The 26,637-nt window shown below is 48.9% G+C and overlaps 1 protein-coding gene across 5 annotated transcripts in view; it reads left to right on the top strand.

Annotated features, from left to right (window-relative positions):
- Window positions 1-7,436: 7,436 nt before the first annotated feature.
- The window catches only part of LRRN2 (leucine rich repeat neuronal 2), a 76,436-nt gene continuing 57,235 nt past the window's right edge, over window positions 7,437-26,637 (top strand). For 2 of the 5 annotated variants that reach the window (XM_050763384.1, XM_050763404.1), the window contains exon 1: window positions 7,437-7,701. The gene's annotated coding sequence lies outside the window, so the exon portion shown is untranslated. Of the gene's footprint in view, window positions 7,702-15,835; window positions 16,384-26,637 lie in introns of those variants that run through there. The other 3 variants (XM_050763363.1, XM_050763374.1, XR_007720178.1) reach the window with 2 other exon arrangements.

Genomic DNA, 26,637 nt, shown 5'->3' on the forward strand with positions numbered 1-26,637 from the left:
GTGTCACCTGTCTCCCTTCATTACAACCCTTCACACTTAACCAGAGAAATGGACCAGAGTGCAGCTCACTTATCTAATATACACTCACTTATCTAACATTGGTCTAATACAGCCAGGAACTTGCCTCCTAAGCTTGGACCAGGGTGAGGTGTGAGTGCAACTGCCCTGCAAGATAAGGGAATAAGTAAAAATCTAAAGTGCCTGGGAAAAACCAGCCCTTGCTAGACTTGTGTCCTACACCTCAATGTCAATTTGTTTGCATGCAATAAGTCCCCCACCCCTCTCCTATCCATCTACCACAACCTCTGTTAGTCTAATATCCATTCAACAACCACATACGGGTTCACTCCGTATAAGGAGAATGATAGATGCTAGGGAGGTAACCTTGACTGATATTTAGTCTCTGCCCTTGAGGAGTTCACAGTTGAGTAGAAAATCATGACACAATGGTCAAGAGTGGTATCAAAAACCACCTGTCTGAACCATCTCATTACAAGAACACAGGGAAAGATTAAATGACTTGCAACATCAGAGAACAACACTGCAGAGAAGGAGCTGGACCACTGTACTCTTCCCAGAATCATATTGTAACATGTATGGATTTGTTATCAGATGGACCTGGCATTGACTCTTGGCACGGCCATTTCCTAGCTGTGTGACTTTTAAAATGTTACCCAACATGTCTGAATCTTAGTTTCTTCCTATGTAAAACAAGGCGAGCAATGCCTTGCTTACAGGATTAGAATAAGGATCAGGGTGTCCAGGCACAGTGGCTCATGCCTATAATCCCAGCACTTTGGGAGACCGAGGCAGGTAGATTACCTGAGTTCAGGAGTTCAAGACCAGCCTGGCCAACCTGGTGAAACCTACTCTCTACTAAAAATACAAAAATTAGCCAGGTGTGGTGCTGTGCGCCTGTAGTCCCAGCCACTCGGGAGGCTGAGGCAGGAGAATTGTTTGAATCCAGAAGGCAGAGGTTGCAGTGAGCCCAGATTGTGTCACTGCACGCCAGCCTGGGTGACAGAGTGAAACTCTGTCTTGGTAAAAAAAAAAAAAAAAAAAAAAAAAAAAAGAAGAAGAAGAAGAAGGATCAGGGTAAGATGCTGGAAAGTGCCTGGCAACATAATGAATTCAGGAGGTAGCGTACAGGAGTGGTTGTGGCAGAAGGAAGGGTAATGATAACAGCCAACATGACTGCGGGTCAGGGGCTCCACGCGTACCTTCTCATATCACCCCTCTGAACCAGGCACTTTTCATTTTTAGGACAGTTGAAGAAAATGAATCAGAGAATGCAAGGAACTTGCCCAAGGTTACCTAGCTAAGAGGTGGGGAGAGGGAAGGCTTCAGAGAGGAGGCAGGGACTCCACATGGGCCTTGAAGAATGTGAATATTATAGAAAAATGGGGAGACACAGACAGACATTCCCACAGATAGAAATGCATGAGCCAAGGCCCAGAAGCAGGATTAGTGCCAGTATAAAGAGGTTTGTTTTCTCTTTTTTTGTTGCTGTTGTTGTGTAGAAATGGAGTCTCACTATGTTGCCCAGGCTGGTCTCAGCTCCTGGCCTCAATTGATCCTCCTGCCTCAGCCTTCTGAAGTGCTGGGATTGCAGACATGAGCAACCCTGCCCAGCCAGGAGAGGGCATTTTGGTTTTCGTTTTTGAGATAGTTTCACTCTGTTGCCCAGGCTGGAATGCAGTGGTGTGATATTGGCTCAATACAACCTTCACCTCCTGGGCTCAAGCGATCCTCAACCTCAGCCTCCCAAGTAGCTGGGACCACAAGTGTGCACCATCATGCCTGGCTGATTTTTGTATTTTGGTAGAGATGGGGTTTCACCACATTGCCCAGGCTAGTCTCCGCCTGCCTTAACCTCCCAAAGTGCTGGCATTACAGGTGTGAGCCACCATGCCCAGCCAGGAGAGGGATTCTTGAGTCCCACATTTACATATCATCTTTTCATTCACTCATTCATCTCTTTACCCATTCAACACATATCTCTTGAGCACGTACTATTTGTCAGGCATTGTTTGAAACCTTGGCAATAGATAAACAAGGATGCAGCTCTCAACTCAGTCTAGTTAGCAAAACAGTGCAATGTGAAAATGTTAGGGTAGACAATATAGGGTGGTAGGGGATCCAAAAGAAGGGCTCTTGATCTATCCCTGTGGAGTCTGGCAGGGTTTCCTAGAAGAAGTGGTGTCTGAGCTGAAACATGAGGGACGCAAATACAGAATGATTTCAAAACATTCGTACTCACTATCATCATGATCAGCATTGTCAAAATCACTTACATTTATCGAGGCCTCGCTAAGTGCCAGGGACCAGATTAGGTACTTTATATATATTCTCTTCTAATACTCATGACAACCCTATCAGGTAGATGCATGCTATTCATTACGCCTATTTAAACATAAAGAAATGGAAGTAAAGAGTGTTTACAAGACTTTCCCAAAGTCACATGGCCAGGAAGTGGCAGGGTCAGGGCTCAAACAAGGTCAGATGGGCCTTACCCTTTGTGTCCTCAGCCACTCGCCAGGGTAGATGGCAGAGAGAAGCATGCTCAGGCCCATCAGGTGAGTGTGAGTGTGAGTGTGTGTGAGAGAGAGTGCGTGTGTGTGTGCTGGGAGTGTGTTTAACCCATCAAGGGATGTTTCTAGTGTGCCCACAATACTCCTCAGTGTCACACCAACTGTCCACACTCTCAGCAGCTCAGTCTTCCTGCCCCTGGCAGGAGTAATCCTTCAGAGTATAAACCCGGTGATTCAAAATGCCAGAGTATCGAAAGACAAAGCAGCTCCCAAAAGGCCAAGGACATCTCCTTTTTCTTGAGCTTCTCCTACCCCTCAACCCCTCCTGAAAAATTGGCACCATGAGAAATAGAGAGTGAGGCATTCTAAGTTTTTGCCAGGGAAGCTCAGGAGTCCCACGTCCTGTTGTCACCAAACTCTCCCAGTTAACAAACCAGAACTGTCCACTGGAAATAAACTTCTGGAACTTGTACTCCAAGAGAGACAGCAAGAAGTTGCATGCTTGGTTGCAGACCATTTCTGCCCTAAATCACTGTGGGGTCTCACTGTCCTCCTCACAGAATGAGGTGCTCTGTCCAGGTAAGTCTAGTCTGTCTGAAAGGCTGATTGTCTACCTTCCTGGAGCCCCACAAGATGAGGATTCAAAAGATGGGGGTGGGCATAGATGGTGATGCACGGGGCCAAAGTGTGATGAAACAGGAAGAAGCCTATGTCTTTCCCTTCCAGATATTTGGGCAGAAAAGTGAGAGTTCTGAGCTCCTAGGTTGTTCCTGGGTTGTAGGGAGGGAATGAGGGTGATTAAATGAATCAAGCCTTGGAATGGCTCTTTCAGTGCTCAGGGCAGGGAGCATTATATACTCCCTGCCAACTGCAGGGCCAAGTCTGGCATCACCAGAAGCACATCATGGGATTAAGGAATGCAGACTTGGCCCAAAAACAAAGCAGCAGCAGAAGGCAAGTCCTATAGTAATTGAATTCAGGATCCTCCTTAAACTTGAAGGTGAAGGTGATTAGGCTTAGAATAAACAAATAAGCAAAATAAGTTTATAGTTCTACTTCACAGGGTAGATAATCCACTTAGAATACAATATCCCAAGAGGAGGCAGGAGTCAGAAACATACAGGGCTCCCAAATGAGATTATGATGACTTGGGGAAAATGGATTCATTGTAGGTTAGGAGAAGTGAAGCATTGTAGCTATATTCTTTTTTTTTTTTTTTTTTTTTTTTTTTTTGAGACGGAGTCTCGCTCTGCCGCCCAGGCTGGAGTGCAGTGGCCGGATCTCAGCTCACTGCAAGCTCCGCCTCCCAGGTTCACGCCATTCTCCTGCCTCAGCCTCCTGAGTAGCTGGGACTACAGGCGCCCGCCACCGCGCCCGGCTAGTTTTTTGTATATTTTAGTAGAGACGGGGTTTCACCGTGTTAGCCAGGATGGTCTCGATCTCCTGACCTCGTGATCCGCCCATCTCGGCCTCCCAAAGTGCTGGGATTACAGGCTTGAGCCACCGCGCCTGGCCAGCTATATTCTTAATATTTGAGAATGTCAGAAAAATCTGGCTCTTCTAAAACCATCCTGGACGTCATGCCAAGACCAAAGGCAGACTGGGGGCTGACAAACAGTGGGAATATAAAAACTGAAGTTTCTTTTTAAAAAAACATTTTATTTTGAAACGATTATAGATTCACAGGAAATTGCAAAATAGTAGAGAGCAGTCCCATGTACCCTTCACACAATTTTCCCCACCAGTAATATCTTACATAACTATAGTACAATATATCGAATTATACTGAGAAATATAATTTACTCATTTTATTGGTTAAAATATCAAAAGCAGCAAAGGGACATCTGAACTGAATCTGTCCTCACAGGGTCAACAAGAATTCTGGACAGAAATAGAGTTATAATCAAACATTAATTAGGCTGCACTTTGATCCACTTCATTGTAACCAAAAGTCGTGCAACACGGGATACTGACAACTTGCATCCCCGTCGTTCCTATAGATGGAATTTCTGTTGTTAGATTCACTCGGCTTTTGTTTAAGAATTGCTCAAGATGTTTTTTCAGATCCCAGATTCCAGTGAAACAGCTGGTGTTAGTCAGTTTGAAGACCCCAACCAAGGAACAGACTCACCCCGAGAATACAATTTCTTTATCTCCCTGTCCCTTGACTTCACTCTGTATTCTTTGACCAATCTCCCCACTTTGGCTCACTCCAAAATCCTTAAAAACCTTAGCCCTGGACTCCTTGGGGAGGTTTTCTCTTATCTCCTCATTTGGTGGCCCCAAGATTAAACCTCTTTCTCAGCTGCAGCCTGGTGTCTCAGCATATTGACTTGCCATGCACATCGGGCCATGGACCTGCTACAGTTACAATACAATCCACAGATCTCATTCAGATTTTGCTGGTTTTAAAGAACTCATTTGTGTGTGTGTGTGTGTGTGTGTGTGTGTGTGTGTGTGTGTGTCTGTGCGTGCGCATGCGCACGTGTGTGTGTTTAGTTCCATGTAATTTTACCACGTGTGAAGATTCGTGTAATCACGCCGTAATCAAGACACGGAACTGTTCCATTCACAAAGATCCCTCATGCTCTCCTTTTATAGTCACACCATATCCTTCATCCCCAAGCCCCGGAAACCACTCCTCTGTTCTCCATCTGTGTAATTTTGTCATTTTGAGAATGTCATATGAATGGAGTCATGCAGTACCTTTGAAATTACCTTTTTTTTACTCAACACAATGCCCTTGAGATCTATCCAAGTTGTTGCACGTATCAATAGTTCATTCCTTTTTGTTGTTGAATAGTATCCAGTGGCAATATGTACCACAATTTGTCTAATCATTCAACCATTGAATGACATTTGGGTTGTTTCCAATTTGGGGCTATTACAAAAACACTGCTATGAACCATCATGTACAGGTTTTTGTGTGTACATGTTTTCATTTCTCTGGGCAAATGTTTAGGAAGGTGATTGCTGGATCATGTGGTTAAGTATATGTTTAGTTTTTAAGAAACTGCAGCTGGGGGTAAATGGACAGTTAGGAACATCTGGAAACCATGGCAGGGGGTCTCCATTGCAGGGTCAGAGGCGTCCATTAAGTCTCGGCTGGGGCCTGGCTGGGAAGGGAACAGATAATGATCACCCTAGAGAGACTGAGACTGCAGCTGACACAGCTGGGACATGACCAAAGGCAATTGGAAGGAAGAGCTATCTGAACTCCAAAGCTATTCAAAGCAACCTACGGAGAACTCAGAAACAAATTTTAATCAGCAGAGTGATACTGGCCTCCAATAAACCTCTAACCATGCTAGAAAGATACGCTGCCCAGAATGATTCTCAAGCCATAATAGTGTACTGGTAAATCAGAGCCCTGTGAACAAAAAGCATAATCAAAGAGGCTTAATTGTTCACTAAGGAGTTTTGTGGTCCAGCCCCAGCCTCCCTCAGGCTCTGCCTCACGTGATTGGAGGAGCTGCCAAGTGGAGGACACCAGCTCATTCCCTCAACGAACATTTGCTGAGGCCCTACTATGTGCACAGGCCTCAGACCAAAACAAGCCTCTGGACAGGTGGTCACATTTAGCGGTGAATCATAAGTTGTGCCAGTCAAGAGGATGTTGAGGGCTTTGGTCTTCTGAAGTCCTAGGATACCTTAGGAAAATTAGCATCCCACCAGCTACAGCTTCTCAACACAGGGCAGGTTATAGGGCATGCGGATGAGGCAGCGTGTCAGGGCCTTAGGAACAATGGCTAATACTGAGCACCTTGTCAGGTGCCGGGTGCCTGCCCTGTGCCAGGGACAGCACAATAATTTAAAAGGGTAACATTTATGCAACATTTGTTTATTGAATTTCCTACTATGTGCCAGAATAACCAAAGAAGATGCTGATTTCACAGAATAGGGAGAGCTACTTGGACAAGAGACAAAAGGGTGCTTTAATAGTCCCAGCCCAACATGGCCAATGCTTTCTTGATTTCCTGTGCTAGAGATTAAGGCAGCCATTCAGTAATTCTCCAGTAGGGAGGGGTGAGGGAGCTGAATCTCCAATTTGGGATTTAAGTAGAGTTTGAAAAAGCATATTCAACATGATACTATAATTCTATATTTGAAATTAATATTAAAATAAAAAGTATTTTAATTTCATTTTTATAATAAAAACTAGAGTAAGTCAGGCTTGATAAAATGGTCTTCGCTAGCACAGAGATATAGAAAAGAACTAACTCTCAACTGAGGACAAATTCTGGAGCAAAATGCAGTAAAATCCCCAAAAGTATGTATAGTATTTTTGTTTATTACAAATAAAGTTTGAGTGAAAAGAAAAAAAATTTAGTATTGTATTATGGGGGTTATCATAATCACCCTGGCCCTACGCACTTTCTCAAATGACAGACCCTCTCCCATCTAAAGTCAGAAAGTGCAACCTTCAGAACACCAGTCGGGGGCCTAGGATGCCTCTCTTCTCATCTCTGAAATGCTGTCTCCTTCCTCCAAGAAGTCTTTTGTGAGTGTCAGGTTGTTCTGCTCTTCTCCGAAGGTCATGCTAGGAAGAAAGCTCCCCTTGCTTTGGAAACTGCCTGGAGCCAGACCTGACTGAAAACTCCCCTGTGTTGGTGGATTTGTCAGGGGGTCGGCCTGGGCAGTAGGGGTAACGCAGCGTGAAGCATTCCCTTCGCCAGATGCGGTAGCAGGAGAGCAGGAAGCAGGCAGCAGGAGACCACAGGGTCTCCATCCTGAAGCACCCACTAAACAGCATCTGGCAGCCCCTAAAATGTTCTAAACCTCAATCAGTGGAAAAGGAGCAAGATCAGCTTCTTCTCTTTGTCCTTAAGAAAAAAAAGATACATTCCAGATAATTTCACGTGATGAAAGAGGAAGAAGCGCTGAAGTAGCAAAGGAAATAAATTAACGCCATCTCAGCTAAAATCACACACAATTAAAACCTGGATCTGAATGTACTTTCCTGTTCAGAGAGAGCAGCTTGAAAATGACATGCATTAGTCATTCACTCCAGCCACCCCACTCAATGTACGGGGACGCCACACGGTCTCTGATGGCAGGGCTGCCGGAAGGAAAGGGGAAGGGTTCCTGACCCCAGTCTTCAGCTTTCTGTTCTCTCGTCTGGAGTCTGAAAATCCCACTCCTCCGTGGCAGAGGCATCCAAATGAGCCAGGTAAGCCAGGTGGGAAGAGACAGCTCTCTCCAGTGGCCACTTTACCATCTTTCCTTCATGGTGGGACCTGCCAAGGCAGAGGTTCGGGTCTGGGGCCTGGGAAGGGATTTGGTCCAAGAGCCACTTATGTGGACAGGCTCAGCAATGGCAGAGCTCCTGTCCACTCTGCCCAGGGTCCTGGTCTGCACGGAGGCTCTCCTGCCTTCAGACAGTCTCCCTCAGCTCAGGGAGATGGGATTTTCTTTTTCTCTTCTTTCTCCTACTGTTTTTCTTCCTCTTCTCTTTTAATTTTTCTTCTTTTAGAAAAAAAAAACAAAAAACAAAAAAAAACAATCTTCAGCAAAGGAGATGGGTTAATGTGCCTGAAAAAAAGAAGACAGAAAAGACTTCACGAACCAAAAGGTCCCCAGGTGCCGACATACGACATACCAAGGCCAGTGACCAGTGACGGGCTGTTCTTCATGTCCCCTGAGGGTAAAATAGGAAGGAATGTGGTTTGTGGCAGGAGTAAGAATAAAATATAAGGATGAGCTTTTTGACAGTCAGGATTTTAATCCCTTTAACAAGCAGCTCTCGGGGATATGGGATCTCTTTTCCACGAAAGGCAGGAGAGTTGTGGAAAGCAAATGAAGGGAAAAAACAAAAACAAAACCAGTGGACTCAGCATCAGAGGACATGGGCCTGAGGCTTGTTCTGGCCTCTTGCTGGCTGGGGGAATAGGCAATGTGAGCCTCATCAGCACCGGATGAGGCAACACCGACCGCTCCCAGCACAGACTCAGGGACTCGGGTCAGTTTTACCCATGTTGCTTATCATACAGGCCAGCTCCTATGGACGGGAGAATGGGCCAAGCTGACCACTGCCTGAAGAACCACTTCATCTAGGAATAAGACTGTCTCCAGGTCACACCTCCCTCAACCTTCTCTCTCTGTGTTCATTGTCTGGATCCAGGCTTCAGGATGCTTGCCTTAGGCTCCCCAGTGGGGCTGGGACTAGGATGAGGCAGGGGAGGTGCCTAGGCCAAAAGTTAAGGAGGCACTCAACCCTCAGGTTCTGCAAGCACAGGGTCAGTACCTCAAAGCAAGTGCCTCCTTAAATTTTGTGCCCCGAGCATCTAGCTTGCCTTACCGAGTTTTAGCCCTACAGCTCAGTCCTCTGCCTTTGCTACTATTAGATGTGTTTCTGGACACAAGAAAGAATATAATAGCCCTTGATGAAGCTACAGTCCCCAGGGGGTCATCTGGACTCAATAGTTTTTACCGATTCACTTCTTCCTAAGGAGGTGAGAGGAGGGGACAAAGTCAGAGCCAAAGCAACCAATCAACAATGCTATTTGATCCAGGGAATAACACTGACTTCCCCTGCCCTGCGCACTCCTGGATGGGGATCCTCACTCAGCAGGTAGGGGCTGGTAGGGGCAGGGGGTAGATGGAGGCTTCCGTCCCAGGCAGAGAGAGTTTATGGGAAGTCTGCCATGAGCAAGGCCCTCCAGTGGGCACTCTAGGGAAATAGCAATGAATGATACAGTTCTTTGGGGGAATTTACCATTTAATAGGGAGGCAGTATACCCAGAGAGAGTAACTTTTCAGGCAAAATGCAAATGATTGCAAATAAACATAAAGTGGCATAGACCAAGACTATTCCTGCAGAAGGGAAGTGGAGTGGTGTGACCAGAATCAGGAGTGAATGGCGGAAAGCTTTCTGGAAGGAGCTGAATTTTCTCCATGGTTTACAGTGTTCCTCCAGGTGGGCTCAGAATCCCTTGGGGAGATGGTCAAAAATGCAGTTTGTGAGCCCCACTTGAGACCTACTGGGTGAAACCCAGGAATCTGCATTTTAATCAATTCCCCCAAGTGGTTCTTCTGCACACACAGTTTCAGAAACACTAGTTTAGACAGAAATAAAATTGATCCATGCAGTAGCTGCTGGGAAAGCCCTTAGGAAAGATCTTTGGACATCCCCATGAGCTCTAAGATCTATGTTGGAATTAATTCAAATATTGGAAATAAGACCATAAAGACTTCCTTCTCTGACAGAAAATAAGAAAGAAAATATAGAGGTCAGAGACAGTACAAAGAGAAAAGAACAGGATTAGGATACATGAAGTCGCAGTTTCTCTGTCCTGTGAACCATTTCTGAAGTGAAATGTTCAGAAATGAATAGAATCTGATTACAAAAGAAGACAATCAACAGAAATAAAAAGGCTGGATTTGGGCAAATATTTTATTCTTAACATGTAGGATACCCCGTGTGTATTTTATTTGCAAGCTTTGGAAATAAAGAACCAAGGCTTGATAGTGACTTCTGGAAAGATATACATTGAACACCATGACTCAGCACACACACATACGTTTACATGAAAAAAAAACAAAAACAAAAGTATTCATGAAATATGTCCTGTTTCATTTTCATTTCAACAAAAATTTGTTTTCTTTTTTTTTTTTTTCGAGGTGAAGTCTCGTTCTGTTGCCCAGGCTGGAGTGCAGTGGTGAGATCTCAACTTATTGCAACCTCCACCTTCTGGGTTCAAGTGGTTCTCCTGCCTCAGCCTCCTGAGTAGCTGGGATTACAGGCGGGTGCCAAAACACTGGCTGATTTTTGTATTTTTAGTAGAGATGGGGTTTCACCATGTTGGCCAGGCTGGTCTCCATCTCCTGATTTCGTGATCCACCCACCTCGGCCTCCCAAAGTGCTGGGATTACAGGCGTGAGTCACCACACGCAGCCTTTTTTCATTTTTTAAAAAAGTGCTTGTTGCAACCCACTGATGGGTCTCTACCTGCAGTCTGAAAACCAATAAAGTAGAAGGGAGATGTGGGTGATGAGCACTTGGGGACGAAGTCTTTTTGACAGCCTATGATGGGTCTCAGTGAGGTGGGTCAAAAGTCAACTCAAGAGACGCTTGAGGGTCCCTGGGACTGATGTCTCAGAAAGCCTATTTTGTCCTGCCATCAAGCATCTTCTCAAGATTTTCCTCCTCCAGAAAGCCTTTCTAGATAAGCACTCCAAATGGCATTCCAACTTCAGCTCTTACAGCCCTCTCAAGTGTCCCCTGGTCTTGGTGTATGCGTGGCAGCCCTTGACTTAAAAGTCATGCACTTCGGAGTAGGCCAGATATACTCGCAAATGGTGCTGGCTGGCTGGTCTGTTTTCAGATGTGCCATGGCACACAAAACCCTTGTCCCCCAGCTTCAGACCTCTGAGGCCTCCCTTTTTGCCCATACAGGTTCTGAATGGGGGAAGAGGGGTTACTCCAGTCCTTCCCATGGTCCCTTCTACCTAAGTTAGCTTTTTCTTCAGGAATCTTCTGAATATGTTAAACAGAATAGGATTTGGTTACCACATTGCCCAGTTTAACTGTTTTAGATACTCAAATTCGATTTAAGAAATACAAAGTACACTTTGGGAAGCTAAGGTGGGCAGATCACGAGGTCAAGACCAGGCTGGTCAACATGGTGAAGCCCCATCTCTACTAAAAATACAAAAATTAGTTGGACGTGGTGGCAGGCACCTATAATCCCAGCTACTCGGGAGGCTGCGGCAGGAGAAATGCTTGAACCCGGGAGGTGGAGGTTGCAGTGAGTCAAGATTGTACCACCACACTCCAGCCTGGGTGACAGAGCAAGACTCTGTCTCAGGGAAAAAAAAAGAAAAGAAAAAGAAGTACAGGGCCGGGCGTGGTGGCTCATACCTGTAATCCCAGCACTTTGGGAGGCTGAGGCGGATGGATCAGGAGTTTGAGGCCAGCCTGCTCAAGACAGTGAAACCCCATCGCTACTAAAAATGGAAAAATTAGCTGGGCGTTGTGGCACGTGCCTGTAGTCCCAGCTATTTGAGAGGCTGAGGCAGGAGAATCGCTTGAAACTGGGAGGTGAAGGTTGCAGTGAGCCAAGATCTCATCACTGTACTCCAGCCTGGGTGGCAGAGTGAAACTCCTTCTCAAAACAAACAAACAAACAAACAAACAAACAAACGGAGTACAGGTGTATCATTTACGGTTGATTAAATATGGTGTCTGTGGTGTTTGTGCTTATGCCTATAAAAAGTTGGGCACTAGGACGTTGGCGAGGAATGTAATTTTTATGATCACATTGTTTCTGGGCAAAAACAGGTTCAACCTACATAGTTTTTACCTGCAGTGCCTTTTCCAGGAATATAACCCAAGATAGATTTAAGGACTCCCTGCAGTTCCACACAGCTCTGCCATCCGCAATGTGTGTCTCTCTGCCTTTGTGGTTCTCTGTGTTGCAAGGGTGTCTGTGGATCCTGGGAGCTCCCTGAGGGCAGGGGTCAGGGAAGATTCCAGTTTTGTGGGGCCGTCTTAAGAAAAAACTCGCAAAATTCCAAATACAAAAGTAGGTACCATGGTGATAATTACTTACAGCCAAGAAAAAAGACAACAATTTGCATGAGCCTTGGACATTCAGGGTACCTTTCTCCTGACATTGCTTCATTCCATTTACCAGAAATGCTTACATAAAAATGTTTCCTGTTCATAAACTGGCTTCCCCTCTTCACCTAGAACACTCTACAGTTCCCAGCTCTCATAGCCCACCCTCTCCCCACCATCCTGCAAGTCGAGAAGCCCTAAAGCTTGAGCTTCATTCCCTTCATCTCTGCCTCTGCCTTCACTTGTTCTCTAATAGCCCAGAGAACAAGGCTCTGCACATGGTGTGCTCGGGCAGGGGAGGGCCAGAGAGCAATGGGCACCCCTGGCCAGTCTGTCTCACAGTGAGGTCCATCCAACCACCTGAATCAGAATCCCCTGGATGGTTTATCTGACATGCAGACTCTGAGAATTACAGAATCTGATGCTGGCGTAGGACCTCAGCACCTGCATTGGCCCACACTCTCCAGGTGATTCCAAGGATCACTGCTCTAGTGCCATACTCTCTGCCTAGTTGGGTCACTGGTGGGACAACAGTCCTCAGTGACTCCCCAGGCCCCACCCCACATCTCCCAAGGAGGCTGAGCAGAGGCTGCGCACAACAAATAGCAGTGGAGGGTCCACTGAGGGACCCCCAGTGACCCATGCTACATCCCAGGCCTCCCTTCTCTGATTCGGCTCATCTGCCAGGCGCCAGTAGGAGCCATCCCCTCCTCACAGCCCCCACCACACAAACAGCATGCCCACCAGTTCCATGTCCTGACCCCTATATGAGAGAGCCACCTGGCATTGAGTTAAGGATCATTTCTAGCGGCATGTAATCCCTGCATCCTTCTCCTAAGACACTCTGATGTCACAGAGTCCCAGGCTTCCTGGCGGGAAATTATGCATGGCCAAGCCCAGAAATTAAATTTGGAGGGTGAAAGGTCAATAACAGGGCCATTAAGTCCTTAGGGTAATTACCTAAGAGCTTCCAAAGGACTGTGAATTTGGGCAGATTTTCCCAGGAAAGTATGAGACTCAGAATGGCAGCAATGGGAGCAGGGTTGGGAGAAAAATGTCGATCATGTACCATGCACCAGCTACCATGCTCATGCCAACCATATAGTCCCCGTTATATCTCACAGCAACCTATAAGTATGAATCCATTCCATTATTGCTATCCTCATCCTAAAGAAGTGCTAGGGAGACTTGGCTTGGTGTTTGGACTCTGCCATTTGAGGACCCTGGGTTCCCATCTTAGCTCTATTACATACTGGTTAGGTAAACACTGGACCTTGTTTTTCTCCTATCGCTAGAGTCCTGGTATTGGTCAAATTTTTGATGAGATGATGCATAAATGTGCTAGCACCTTGTCTTGCATGTAGTAGGTGCTCAATAAATGTTAACTGCTATTACTTGAATTAATATCATTACCCAGGAAAGAATTAGAGCTAGAGAAGTTCAATACTTTTCCTGAAGCAAGACAGAGTAAATGGACAAGTAGAGTTCCAAATCCAAATCTTTCCAGCTCTAAAAGCTACACTCTTTCTCCAATCTCATTGGGTTCTAAGATGTTTGGAGTCAGCTCAAGAGAAGCCTTCCCCTGTTTTCTTCCCACAGCTGATGAAATTCCCTTATGCCTCACCTAGTACATCTCACAGGTTTTGCCACTTAGGGTCAACCACTTAGCGAATGTTACTTGCATTTATCCCATTTATTATTTCAATAATCAGTTATTGGACATCTACTATGAAGGACTGGTCTTATCTTATTAAGGTGTAAGACAGTCGTAGGCTCCAGAAGCTTACCCTCTGGTTAGGAGATAAGACATATGAGTATGCATAGTTATTGGGAAGCTGGGGTGCTGGCATGAGTGCTCTCTCTGGTCATGCAGTTGGTAAAGGACTGCTAAAATGTCCTCCTTTTCACCATCAGCCTGTCTACATTGATATTGGCCCTTAGACTGGAAAGGTGGCTCCAGTGACTTGACAAGGGACTCAAGTGCTCAGGTTAAAAGCTTGGAGTCAAGTTTTGACCCCTTTCAATCAGTCAGTCTCACAGTTCTGCCAAGTCCTCTTTACAAAGGCCCATGCATTTACTCTATTCTCACTGCTCCCCTCCTCCTAGATTCCTGCAACTGCTACCTCAATAGTCTCCCATCTTCCTGCCTCTTTCATCCCAAATCACTTGAGCACAGGGCCACAGCTAAACTGCTAAGCCTGGCAATTCAGACCCTTCATCAGCTGCTCCCACCCTGTATACTCAATGTGGCATTGTTACACTGTGAAAATGAGGTCTCACATTCTGCCTACAGATTTTGGGCTACTGCCTTAAACTCTCTGGGCCTCCATTCCCCGGTCTGTTGAATGGGGATATTAGTCAGCTCAGAGTCTAAGATGAGAGAGATGAGAAAAGGCTGGCATCTAATAGTAGCTCTATAATTTTCCACCCTTGCCTCCTACCCTCCAGACAACCCATTCTACTCTGCTTGTCTCCACTTTCCTGCTTTTGCTGGTCCCCATATTCTCTTCTAGTTCAAATCCTATCCCTCCAACTAGGCTCAGCTGGAGACTCAGCTCCTCCGTTAAACCTTTTGTGAATAACGCCAGTCCATTTGGGTGGTTTCTTTTTGTATTTCCATGGCACTTCCATTGCCTTGAAATGTTAAAATTGGTTTCATATAGTTCCAACCTGTCACTCTGAGCTCCTTGAGGCCATTATGCTCTGTAGCAGGGATGGAGAGTGGGAACATGAGGGTGGTTTAGTGGGAACTTAATATGTGCTCATTCAATATATGAAGGTGAGAATCCCCTCTGTGCATACAGAACTCACAGACCTTCAAGCCAACTTCAAGCCACCAGGCGTGGCAGTCACCACTGGCTGTACCCTTGGAAAAGACAGGGCCAGAAGTTCAAGCACTGGATGATGGCAGGCAGCCCAGGGAAGCCACTCCTCACAGGACTCCATACCTTGGGCTCCACCTCATCCACTCTTCTGTTGTTGGTTCTGCAGGCTCTGGTTCAGACCCATCAATAGGGTGTGGCCTGCCATGGAGCTGAGTTTGTGATGTCTGTTCTGAGTGGTCCAGGCTGAAGGCTCCACCAAGGCATGGGCGTTGGGCATTGGGCCTTTGTCCCAGCAGGAGCCCCACTGTCCTAAGCCCCCACTAGTGGCAGTCACCCAGCTTTTCTAAACCACCAGGAAGCAGCCAGCAGCCTAGCACTCACCTTAGGCACCTTCTTGCTTTCCTTCCCCAGTCTTCATGATGTCTAGCTGGCAGAGTGGGGAACCCTGGAGCCAAACCCCTGACTGGGCCTGCCGGTTCCTGACTGAAATCGACCTCCTTCATTGAGAGCTAGGATGGAATCTTCCAGAATGCTAGAGCTGCCCGGCTCAGGATGCAATGCTGGAAAAACTTGACAACTAAAGGGGTCTTCCACTTCATTCTTTAGGGTGAGAGGTGCCTGGGCCCAGTGACACAATTCTCACCCACCCCACTACACTCCTTAGTCCACTGTTAACTTCGGGAGGGTAGCACCATGCAAAGCAAAAACGTGATCTTAGGTGAATGCTGTGACTGAGCTGCACCTGTCCTCACAAAGCTGCTGAATTCCCCATTTGTCCTCCTGGCCTTTGCAAGAGGGTCCGAGGCAGTATGAGAGAAGCCAACCCTTCTCTTCCCGGACCCAAGGGCTGTGCCCCTTCTCTCAGCCAAGCCTTGTGCCTCTAGCCACAAGGACAGCTCAAGCTTTAGCGTCTGGCCCCACCCAACTCCTTCCTCCCGGGCGTGTGCGCGTTAGGGAGAGGGGGCCTCTGGCCACTCAGGAGTTAAAATGGCAGCGGGACTGGAGGGGGTTGGCGTGGCATGCAGACTGGGAGGAGGCGACCGGAGTGGGCTGGGGAGGTTGGGAGAGCGGCGGAGAAGCGAGTGAGGAGGGCGAGCGCGAAGCCGGGAGGAGGGGCGCGCGTGGAGGGGGTGCCGGGCGCCGCGAGGGCCTGTTCCGGGCACCTGCAAACGCGCGGCGCTCTTAAGGAGCGCCCGGCTCTCGCCCGCCAGCCTCTGGCCACGACGCGCCCAGGGCGCGGAGAGGGGGTGGGGACGGATTGGAATTCTGCCATCGCCCTCACCGGCTGGGCCCCGGAGCCGCTCTCAGGATAACTCCACGTTGGGGAGGGCGCCCGCCGAGCCTCCCGGGCCTGTGCAGACGGCGCGCGCGGCGGGAGGTCGCGGACCAGCGTCCCCAGCCCGACCCCGGGCGGAAGGCGAGCGGAGCGCGGCGGCGCGGGCAGCGGACTGCGGACGGCGCCCACCGGGTGAGTGTGCGGCTACGGGGCTGACCTGGGCAGCGCCGCCGCGGCCGGGGAGTTGTGGACACCGAAGTCGCTGGCATGGCCAAGGGGGACGCGGCGGGAGCAGCCGGAGCAGCCACCTCAGGGCTCCCTGCTCCTGCCCCGGCACCGCAGCGCCGCCTGACCTGGGTGGGGGCCGGGGGAGGGCCGGCCGCTGCCTTCCGCCGAGACGCCTGCAGGGGAGCCGGCGACTTGGGAGAGGGAGGCGGCCGAGGGGGAGAGGGACGGAGGGTTGGAGAATGCCCAGAAGCGGCCAGGAAGGGGGCGCCTTGGCCTTCGCCCGGAGAGACCAGAACCTCCCCACAAACTGTTGCTGGGTAGAGCGGGGTCCTGGAGATGTCGAGGAGCCGAGAGGTGGCAGCGAGGTTAGGGAGGGCGTGACACGGGTGGACTGGCAGGCTGGAAGCGCTCCAGAGCCTGGGGACTTTCTCCACCTTGGAGCTCGGGAGTCTGTGCGGAGGGACAAGGTGGCCTTGGGTCTGTCTGAAGTATCTGGAACCAGGAGCTAGGCTCCTCCCGGGCCGGCCGGCTGGGGTCCGACCGCAGCCTGGGATGGGACATTTGGGGTGGGGGATGGGCCGGCCTGGGGCTCAGCCTGGGGACTCGGGCAGGGGGAAGCGGAAACGGAAGGGTGGTTCTGAGCCCACCACAACATCAAGGAGACAGGCTGGGCTGGCCAGCCACAGGTGGGCCGTCTGTCCTGCTGGCAAAGGGTGGCGCAGGCTCTGGCTGCCCAACCGGCGAGGAGCCGCGGGGTGAGGGGGAACTGAGCTCCATCTGGGGCCGAACGGAGGAGCTAAAGAGGTGCAGGAGACCCGGACCCTGGGGAGGGGCCCTGGGGGTAGTACTGTGCTCCCTACCCTTCCTCCCCCACCCAAACGAACAGGAAGGAAAATGTCAGCTGGGCTTTGTGCTCTGTTCCTCAGGCTGCCGCAGCTCCCATCTGTTGGAGCCAACGCAGCTTCTAATTGGGCGACTGGCAGGGTTGGAGGGGGTGGGCTGGGCACAGCGCTCAGTTGCCAGAGATGTACTGACAGGCCCTCTGCTTGAGAACCCCAGGACCTAGGGTGGTGGGGAGAACAGCCTCCCTAGGTCAGGGCAGTAGAGGTGGCTTCCTGCCAGCTTGGTCACTATCAAAGGGGAAGATCTAGGTCTCCCTATGCACCCAGGCCGATAGCAGGCTCCATGCCCCCCTTTCCTGCCAGTCTAGGATGGGCTCTGGCCCAGCGTTTAGTCCCTGAATAAGAAGGCCAGGAGCTCCTCCCATTGCCCACGGCTTCTTAAAGCTCCCTCCAAAAAAGAGCACTGGGCATGGAGAGTGGGGATGGGCTCTGTTCTAGGCACTGGAGTTCCCTTGCCTTTGGGCCCTGTTGCTACCAGAAAAAGTCACATGTGGGTGGCCTGACCCACTTTCCTGGCCGGGTGCTGTTGTGGCGAAATGATGGAAACAGAAGGGCAGAGCTAGGGGTCTGAGCCTCCTAGGCCTTCTTCCTTCCCCTGGGCTGACTCAGACTTCTCCTTCTTGCGGAGGGCTCTCTCTGGACCTGGGATGGAACCTCATTATTTGCAAAGGATGGAACTAAAGGCCTCAGTGCCTGGGAGATTGAGGTCTGCCCAGGGTCTGGCACCTAGGAACACCCCCAAATCCACACCCTCTCTCTAATGCAGTCTCCTCCCAGGGAGACACCGAGTGGCAGCAAGAACTCAGAGATCTGCTAATTCCACCCAGGCTAGTACAGCAGGTTCCCTCTCTAATTCAACACAGTTCTTCCCCACTCTGAATCCTCTTTCCTGTGCCTCCCCTCTTCCTCCTCCCCCTCATCCTTCTCTCCTTCGCTCTTCACTTTCCTCCTCTAACACTCTTGACTTCCCTTTTCCCCCTCACACTGCTCTTCCTCTTCTCTTACCCTCCTCATTCTTCCCCAGATATCTCCGTTTCTTCCCAGTCTCTGTCTCCACCTTTGCCCCGCTTCTCCTGTAAACTGCAGCTTAAACCATAAGCCAGGCGTGCACGCACTCCCGCTCATCCTGCTGGTGGGAGCACACGCACTGTTGGCTTTGCTGCATCCCTTTTGCAGAGGAGCCTGGGCTGGTGGGCCTGGCAGCTGCATTTGCCTGGCCCTGGTGTCCCTTGCACCTTGTCATTTACTCACCTGCCCCTCCTACTCCCCACACCCTTATGTTGTTTATTTGAAGGGAAAAGGAAACTCCATTGCTTTTTTAAAAATGTTACTCATTCAACAACTATTTATTGAGCGCCTACTGTGTGCCTCTCATGATTTTAGAAGCTGAAGATACAGCGGTAAACAAAACTCTATGTCTCAGGCTGACCACACTTGTATCTGGATTTGCCGGCTGATTAGCTCTGTTCCTGCCAGGCTCGTTCAAAGACCCACAGCTTGAGGGGGCAGAGGTGAGGAACATGAACAATGCTAGTGAATTATCACACTGAGTGACCTCTAAAGTGCCAGGTACCGCTTAAGTCATCCTGTCCTTAAGATACTTTTCTGACCCAAAAGGATGGACCAGGTCACATCTCACCATTTATCTGGCAGCCCAGGGCTGAGTAGAAGGCTGGTGCTTCAGACAGAGAAGGGGGAAGGAATCAAATTTATTATTGAATACCTACTATGCACCAGTCTATGTGAGGAACATTACAAAAGTTATTCTGCTCAGTCCTGCTGACAGCCTTCTGATGTCTGCATTACCATCCCCTGTGTTCTAGCCAAGGAAATTGAGACCTGGAGAAGATAAACCACTTGCTCCAGGTCATATAGATCTCCATTTTGAAATCACTTATATCTGCAGTTCATTTGGCCCTATGATATCTGTGACATCTGGTAACTTGTACACTTATACTAACGCTTACATTATAACCTACCTTTTCATGGGGCCTTATCTCCCAGTTAGACTATTAATATGCATAAGGATTTGCTGAACGGTTGTGTGAATAAGCTTTCTTAAGTGATCAAGGAAGGCTTCCTAGAGGACCTGGGACCCTGAATGAGGAGACAGGGAGGGCAATGATGTTTGCCCTGTGTAGGATACTGTGTGATCCTACACAGGTATGTGACAAGTTGTAGGCAGGCAGTCCCTCAGCCCACACCCCACCTGCATTCAGGTAGAATTGATTCAGGGTCAGGATATAGAAGCTTGGTCTACGGCCCGTCTAATGAATAAGTGTCACTTGTGTTCTTAATCTATATGGCTTGGACTCTTTATAAAAGCTCCAAGACAAAGGATGGGGACTGGAAGCTTTCAAGCCCCCAAAGACTCCAGGGAAGGGCAAGGACAATGGTTGGAGGCTGGAATGGGGCAGGAATGGGGAGAGTGACCAAGGGACAGAAGAGAAGGAAGACAAAGGCAGAAGATAAACTGAGAAACAAAAAACACTTTTGACAAAAATGAAGTAGCTAAAAAAGACAACAAAACAAAACAGAAGACAAGAGATATGCAAAAAAGACAGACAGCAGCATGTGATTAGATTGCTGAGAGAGGACGAGTCAGAAAGCTGCCTTTATCTATTACTTTCCGGTGCGGCGCCTGGGTCTCCCTGGCCTACAGCTCAGAGGCTGAAATTTCACCAAGTTAGCCTCAATCAGGCATTTGCTTATTCAGTCAACCCATCTTTTCTAAGTACCTACTGTGTGCTTGGCTCTGTGCTAGGTGCAGGGGACAAAGAGACAGATCAGATGTCCCTGCCTTCAAGGAGTTCACCGTAAGAGTAGAGATTCTAGAGACATACCACTGGAGTTCAAATCCAGGCTTCACCACTTCTAGCTGGGTGACATTGAGCAAGTCATGTAACCTCTCTTTGTCTCAGTTTCCTCATCTATAAATGGGATAATAAAAGTACCTACTTCATAAAGTCATGAGGACTACATGAGGTGATACATGTAATGAGCTTAGAACAGTATGTCGTATATATAGTAAGTGCCATGTAAGTAGTAGTATTATTGTTATTATTATTAGATGGAGGAGTCAGTCCCATAGACAATAATGAAACAAGTGTTGGACTATAGGATAAGTAGATAAAAAGGTGACTCAGCCAGGCGTGGCGGTTCACTCCTATAATCCTAGGGAGGCTGAAGCAGGTAGATCACTTGAGGTCAAGAGTTCAAGACCAGCCTGGGCAAAATGGTGAAACCCCATCTCTGCTAAAAATACAAAGACTAGCTGGGCGTGGTGGTGCACGCCTGTAATCCCAGCTATTCGAGAGGCTGAGGTGGGAGAATCACTTGAACCCAGGTGGCAGAGGTTGCAGTGAGCCAAGCTCACACCACTGCACTCCAGCCTGGGCAACAGAGCAAGATTCTGTCTTAAAAAAAAAAAAAAAGTGACTCTCTGTTTGCTGTTTGCAGATTAGGAAAGGGTTGCCAAAGAATGTGATATTTGGGCCAAGGCTTGAAAAGGAATCAACCAGGCAGAGATGGTGGGTCTGGGGACACTGGTGATGAGGGTATTTGGGGCACAGGCATCGTGTGTGAAAAGATACCAGGGTGTGTATGTGTTGATTGCTCTTTGTGGATGTCACCATCACCACTGACACGTCCCCCTCAGCCTCTTTGTCTCCAGTGCTGGGAGCTGGGCTTCCAGTGGGGCTGGCTGGTCGCCCAGAACATCCCCACATGTTTTGGTGCAGGGGACCTGGTGCATCCCTGCTGGGGTTTAGTCTCATGACCTTGGTCTCCTGCACGTTCTAAGCCCTCGTCAAGCAGAGTCTGCTCCAAACCCAAGGCTGCTAGGCCTTGCACTCTGCCTTCTGACACTTCCTAGGGACCTGGGAGATGCCTTGGTCTGAGGGGGCTGCCTTTTAGGAGGTGAGTTTAACCAGGTTTGGTTTGGAATTCAGTTTTTTTCTGTGTATTTCTTCCACCCACACCTTCCCTGCTGCTCAGCATTTGATGGACCCGAAGTGAGTTCCAAGATAAAGCGCAGGCAGAGGGTTCCTGGGGCAATAACTGTTTCTCAGCTTCTACCTCTCACATGGTAGTAACACTAATTATCATACCTAGCATTTACTGAGCATTTACTATGTACCAGGCACTGCGCCAACTGCTTTACCTGCATTATCCCATTAAGTTTTCAAAAATACCCTTATTAGATAGGTAGTTAACTCTCATTATCCCTAACCTTAAAAGCCAAGAAACAGACTCAGACTTGTTCAAGGACGTATAGCTAGGAAAGATCCAAGGGAGGGAGTTAGCCCTTCTCTCTGACTTTAGGACTCCTCCTGCTTCTTCACCACCCCCGAATCTGGTGTTCCTTGGGCCTGGAGGGTGCTCTGGGTCATCTAGCCCATTCTCCTCCTTCCCTCCCTCCAGGAAGAAGTTCCCTAAGCCAGCCCTGTCCCAGCCAGTGGCTGCCTTTCTCCTTTTTGGGATCTTCAGAGAGGGTCTCTGTGACCTTTTTTTTCCTGCTGCTCCTGCAGGGTGTGATATTTAAGATCCAACATTGTTTCCTTCTGTCTCAGCTAAGTGCCTCGGGGCCACATGGAGCCACTAGCCTCAGAGAAGCTGGACCTTAAGAGTCAGTGCCCATGGACACATGGTGGGAACCAATGCAAGGGTGGCTCGCTGGGAGGCGTGAGAATGGGGCCCAGACCCCAGATAAGGTGGAGAGAGATGGGGAAGGCTTGTGATTTGTGCTGTCGGTGGGATATCTCTAACAAGGTAGACTTGTGTGTTTCAGGAAAAACAGGTACAATTGTTTCTATTTACAAACATCTCACAAGGCAGGTTCTTCAGGGAAAAACATACGGAAGAAGGGGGCAGGGCAGTGATTATTAGGCAACAAGCCTGGGTTCCCCAGGAAGAATGGGTCTGTCCTATCTCATCTTTTCAGGGGGAAGGAAAAAGGAGGAAGAGAAAAGAAAGGCAGCAAAGGTTACTTTGCTCTCTAAAATGTTCTCAGAATAAGCATTCAAATGTGGTTGGTGAAGGTGTCTGTCTTTGGCCTGGGAGGGCAAAGGTGGTGATGCCCAGAAGGGGGAATGACCACAGAGGGGCAGCTGGTGGGAAGCAAGACATTTAAAAGCTGTGTAGGAGGAAAGAGGAAAGAGAGAATTTGACACTTCACCCTGCCTGGCTGTCACCACTCCTCTTCCCCTGCCTTCTGCTGGGGCTCAGACAGCTTCAGGCCTCAAGCTTGAGAAAGTGCCTGCCCAGAATTGGGCCCAGGGGTTGAAAGGTGGAATCTACATTGCGAGGGGACCTGCAGAATCATCCTGTCCACTGCCCATCTCTGAGTGCCACCATGCCTCAGCCATCTCAGACATGGGGTGGGGCTGGAGTCTTCGTTCAGCAAGTATTTGTGAAGCATGTAGCCAGGCACTTAGGGCAGACAGCAGTGAACAACCAGACAGACCTCTGCCCTTCAGGAGCTTTTAGTTTATTGTCTGGGGATGCAGTAAAATAAACTTATAAAGGAAATGGCATATTGGAGTCTGGTAAATGCTAAAGAGAAAAAACAGGGAAGGGAAATGGGGGGATCAGTTGGGAGAGGGGGAGTTTGTTATCTTGTGCAGGGTGGCTGCAGAGACCTCACTGAGAAGGTGACATCTGAGGAGAGATGAGAGGGGGCACTGCAGTTGGGGCAAGCTGGGCAGAGGGGACAGCAGGTGCAAGGGCAGGGAGGCAGGGCCATGCCTGGAGAGTGGGAGGCGGCGTGGAGGATGGCGTGGCTGGAATGTGGTGAGCGCAGAGTTGCAGGAGATAAAGTCAGAGGGTCAGAAGGAGGCTAGCTCTGGGAGAGTTCTGGAGCTGGTGAGGAGGGGGATTTTTTCCTCGGAGTAAGATGGGCTCTTGCAGGTTTGGGGCCTGGAGCGGCATGATTTGACTTTTTAACACCCCGGATCATCAGCCATCCATTCCAGCATTTCCCTCAGCAGCTAGTCAGTAAGTGCTGCCTGGTTGCCCTCTGCAGCCATTGGAGCTGTTTCAGCCAATCAGTACATCCCCACCAAGGATTCTCTGAGCACTGTCCTAGGCAGTGTGGGGTGTGAGGTTGGGAAGGAAATAAAAAAGCACAGGACACAGTCTTTACTGGTAAGGAAACCTACTGATCAGCTGGGGAGGCAGAACTTATACTCACATGAAATAATGAGGGAATAATACCAGACAGTATTTAAAACCGAGTGCTAAACTGTGTGATTTAGACTATAAATGTTATCGGAACTGTGAGCTCTGTGTGGGAGTTATATAGGGAACGCTTCCTCAGGGGGGCGCGGCTGATTTAGGCTTGGAAAATGGAGTAGGTTCGACTCTGCAGTGGGAAGGATTCTTGCACAGAGAACTTGGAGCTGGCAGGGTGAGAGAAGGGTGGCGCCGCTGGAGGGGAGGGCACTGAGTGGGAGTAAGGCAGCCCACGTGGCAGCTTGCAAGGGCAGGGTCTTCTGTCTCTGGGCAGTCCCTGCTTCCCACCTGGGTTTCCGATGCCCCCTGTACTCTCTCCAGAGACATGGAAAGCCACCCTTTCCAGAAGGAAATCCATTATCTAGTGTCCTTGCCCTCTCCTGCCCAAGACCAGATGATCTCTGATCTTGGAAGTCCTCTGGCTTCAGGGAGTCCCATTTCCAGCTCCGGCCATTGTCCCAGGTCTGCACGCCTCTTAGTTCACTGGTGTCTGGAGCCATGTTCTCTGGAATTCCCTTAGGCTCCATGTATCTACCCAGGCTCCAGCAGCTTCTCTTCTCCCTTCCTCTCACTGCCTGGATGGGCCCCTGTTGGGTAGGTTACTCCTGTAACATTCCTGGTCGTTCCAGATATCATGAACTGGAAATAAAATTGCACCAAGATGAGCAAACTTCCTCCCCCATGAGGGGTGAGTGTGTCCTCTCCCTGGATCCTGGGGGTGTGAGCTCACCTCTGAAGTATAGAGAGAGATCACCAGAGTGGAGCAGACTAGGATCCATTGGTAGTGCCCTCACCCACCCAAGACACGGTGGGGGGAGATGCTCTCCTCCCTGCCTCCAGCCCCCAGTCTAAATGCAGGAGCCAAGAGACCCATAGGCAAAGCAGTCCACTACTAGACAGACTTCTCCCCTCCTCTAGGTCCTCGGAGCCTGAGAAAGGGGGGCACATCCGTGGTACCCCAGCACAACCCCCTGGAAGACGCAGAGGCTGAGCCTGAGGCTTTTGTCCTTATGGCTCACAATCCAGAGGAAGTGGAATCAGTTGGCGTTGGGTCAGGATTCACGGTCCCTAGCCACCTTCCCTTGGGCATCTTAACTGCTCTGAGCCTCAGTTTCCTCATCTATAAATCTGAGTTAATAACATCCACTTCCTAGGGTTGTTAATAATAATAAGAGCTAACATTATTGAGTGCTTATGAAGTACCTGAAGCTTCACTGCATTTATCTCATTTCATCCACATAACGCTGTGAAGTAGGTATTATTTTCCCCCATTTTGCAGTTGAGGACACTAAAGCCTGGAGGCCATGCACAGCCAGCAAGTGGCAGAGCCAGAATTCAGCCCCCAAATCTTTCTGACTCCGGAGCCCTGATTCTCAACTACCACATTAAGTGAGCAAATCTGTGTAAAGTACCTGCTACAAAGTAGAAGCTCAATAAATGTTAGTTCCTTTTCTCAATTTCCCCAGGGCTACTCCTCTAGAGAACAGCGTCCCCTACCTCATCACATTTCTTTTCCGGGATCCCCTGGGACATATGGTAGAAGTGGGAATGGGAATGAGCTGCCAGTTTATACTGAGGGAAGAAAATAAGTCCGAGAGAGGTGAGTAATTTGCATACAATCATAAAACTGCGGGGCCGTGATTACTGCCCGAGGCGCCTTGCCCATAAGAGTTATTGATTTCTACTGGGTCCCAAGCAGTTGGCAGAGGGTGTCTTGTGGAGATGAGAACAGAGGTTATGCTGTATGGAAGAATGAGAGGCCACCATCTCCCCCACAGGCAAGAAAGAGCCTGTCTCACCTGCAGAGGCGAGAGTTGAGCATTATGGGCCTGAAAGTTGCTAGCAACAGTACCTAAGCTCAGAAAGGTCTAAGACCCTATGCTTTCTGAGCTTAGCTACTGTTTCTAGAATTTGTTCTAAACAATCTGGGACCATTCATGAATCTTGGAAGAGGACAGTGTTGAAGGTCAAAGTGTGGAAAGACAAGATGTTATCTCACCTTTATGACTGTTAGATTGGCATGCTTTTTGCAACAGGTAAAGTGTGCATGGGTGGGTACACACACACACACACACACACACACATTGCTCCATGTAACCTCGCATGGAAATAAAAATGAGCAGACAACTGCAGGGTCATCTGAATTTTGGGGTATATAGGGAATGGAGGTGAAGAAGCTGAGACAGGGCCAATCCCCTAAAACAGTCCTCATTCTTTACTCCCCAGAGACCCATCTCTCTGCACAGCCCACAAAACAGCCTAAGCCTGCCAACATTCACCTCTGATGGGCAGACCCAGAGCTCCTCTGCGTATCCCCCATGGAGAAAAGGAGAAGAGCCTAGGTCATAGTGCTTCAGAACTGATGGCAACAGGAAGCCCTCTGGTTTTGTGGCTTTCAAACATTTATAGAAGTTAATCCATTTTTCAATGTATGGTAGGCAGAATAATGGGCCCCCTAAGATGTCCATGTACTAATCCCTAGAACCTGTGAATATGTTATGTTCCATGACGAGGGAGAAAGAAGATTGCTGATATCTGACTTAAGAATAAATTATCCTGGATTATCTGGGTGGCTCCAGTGTAATCACATGGGTCCTTTAAAAGTGGAAGAGGGAGGCAGAAGTCAGCATCCGGGTAATGCCATGTGTGAAAGGCTGGACCTGCCAGTGCTGGTGTTGAAGATGGAAGGGGCCATGGGCCAGGGCCTGTGGGCAGCCTCTAGATCCCTGTCTAAGAAGCTGGGATAGTCCAGGAAACAGAGTCTCCCCTCCAGCCTCCAGAAAGAAACACAACCCTACCGACACCTAGCTTGAAGCCAGGGTGACCCATTTTGGACTTCTGGCCTCCAGAACTATAAGAGAATATGTCTGTGTTGTTTTTAGCCACTAAGTTTGCGGTCCTTTGCTCACAGCAGCATCAGGAAACTAAATACAAGGCAAAAGCCAAGTGGTGGATCAGAACCCAGTTGGCCTCCTTCTGACCTCCCAGCCACCCTGGAGGGATTGCTTCATAACTTGGTGGCTCCAAGGAATGAAATACACTGTGTCTGAAATGCAACCTGCTTATTCTCCAGACAATGAAATCG

Source organism: Macaca thibetana, chromosome 1 (genome assembly GCF_024542745.1).
Source record: "Macaca thibetana thibetana isolate TM-01 chromosome 1, ASM2454274v1, whole genome shotgun sequence".
NCBI classification, from domain to species: domain Eukaryota; kingdom Metazoa; phylum Chordata; class Mammalia; order Primates; family Cercopithecidae; genus Macaca; species Macaca thibetana.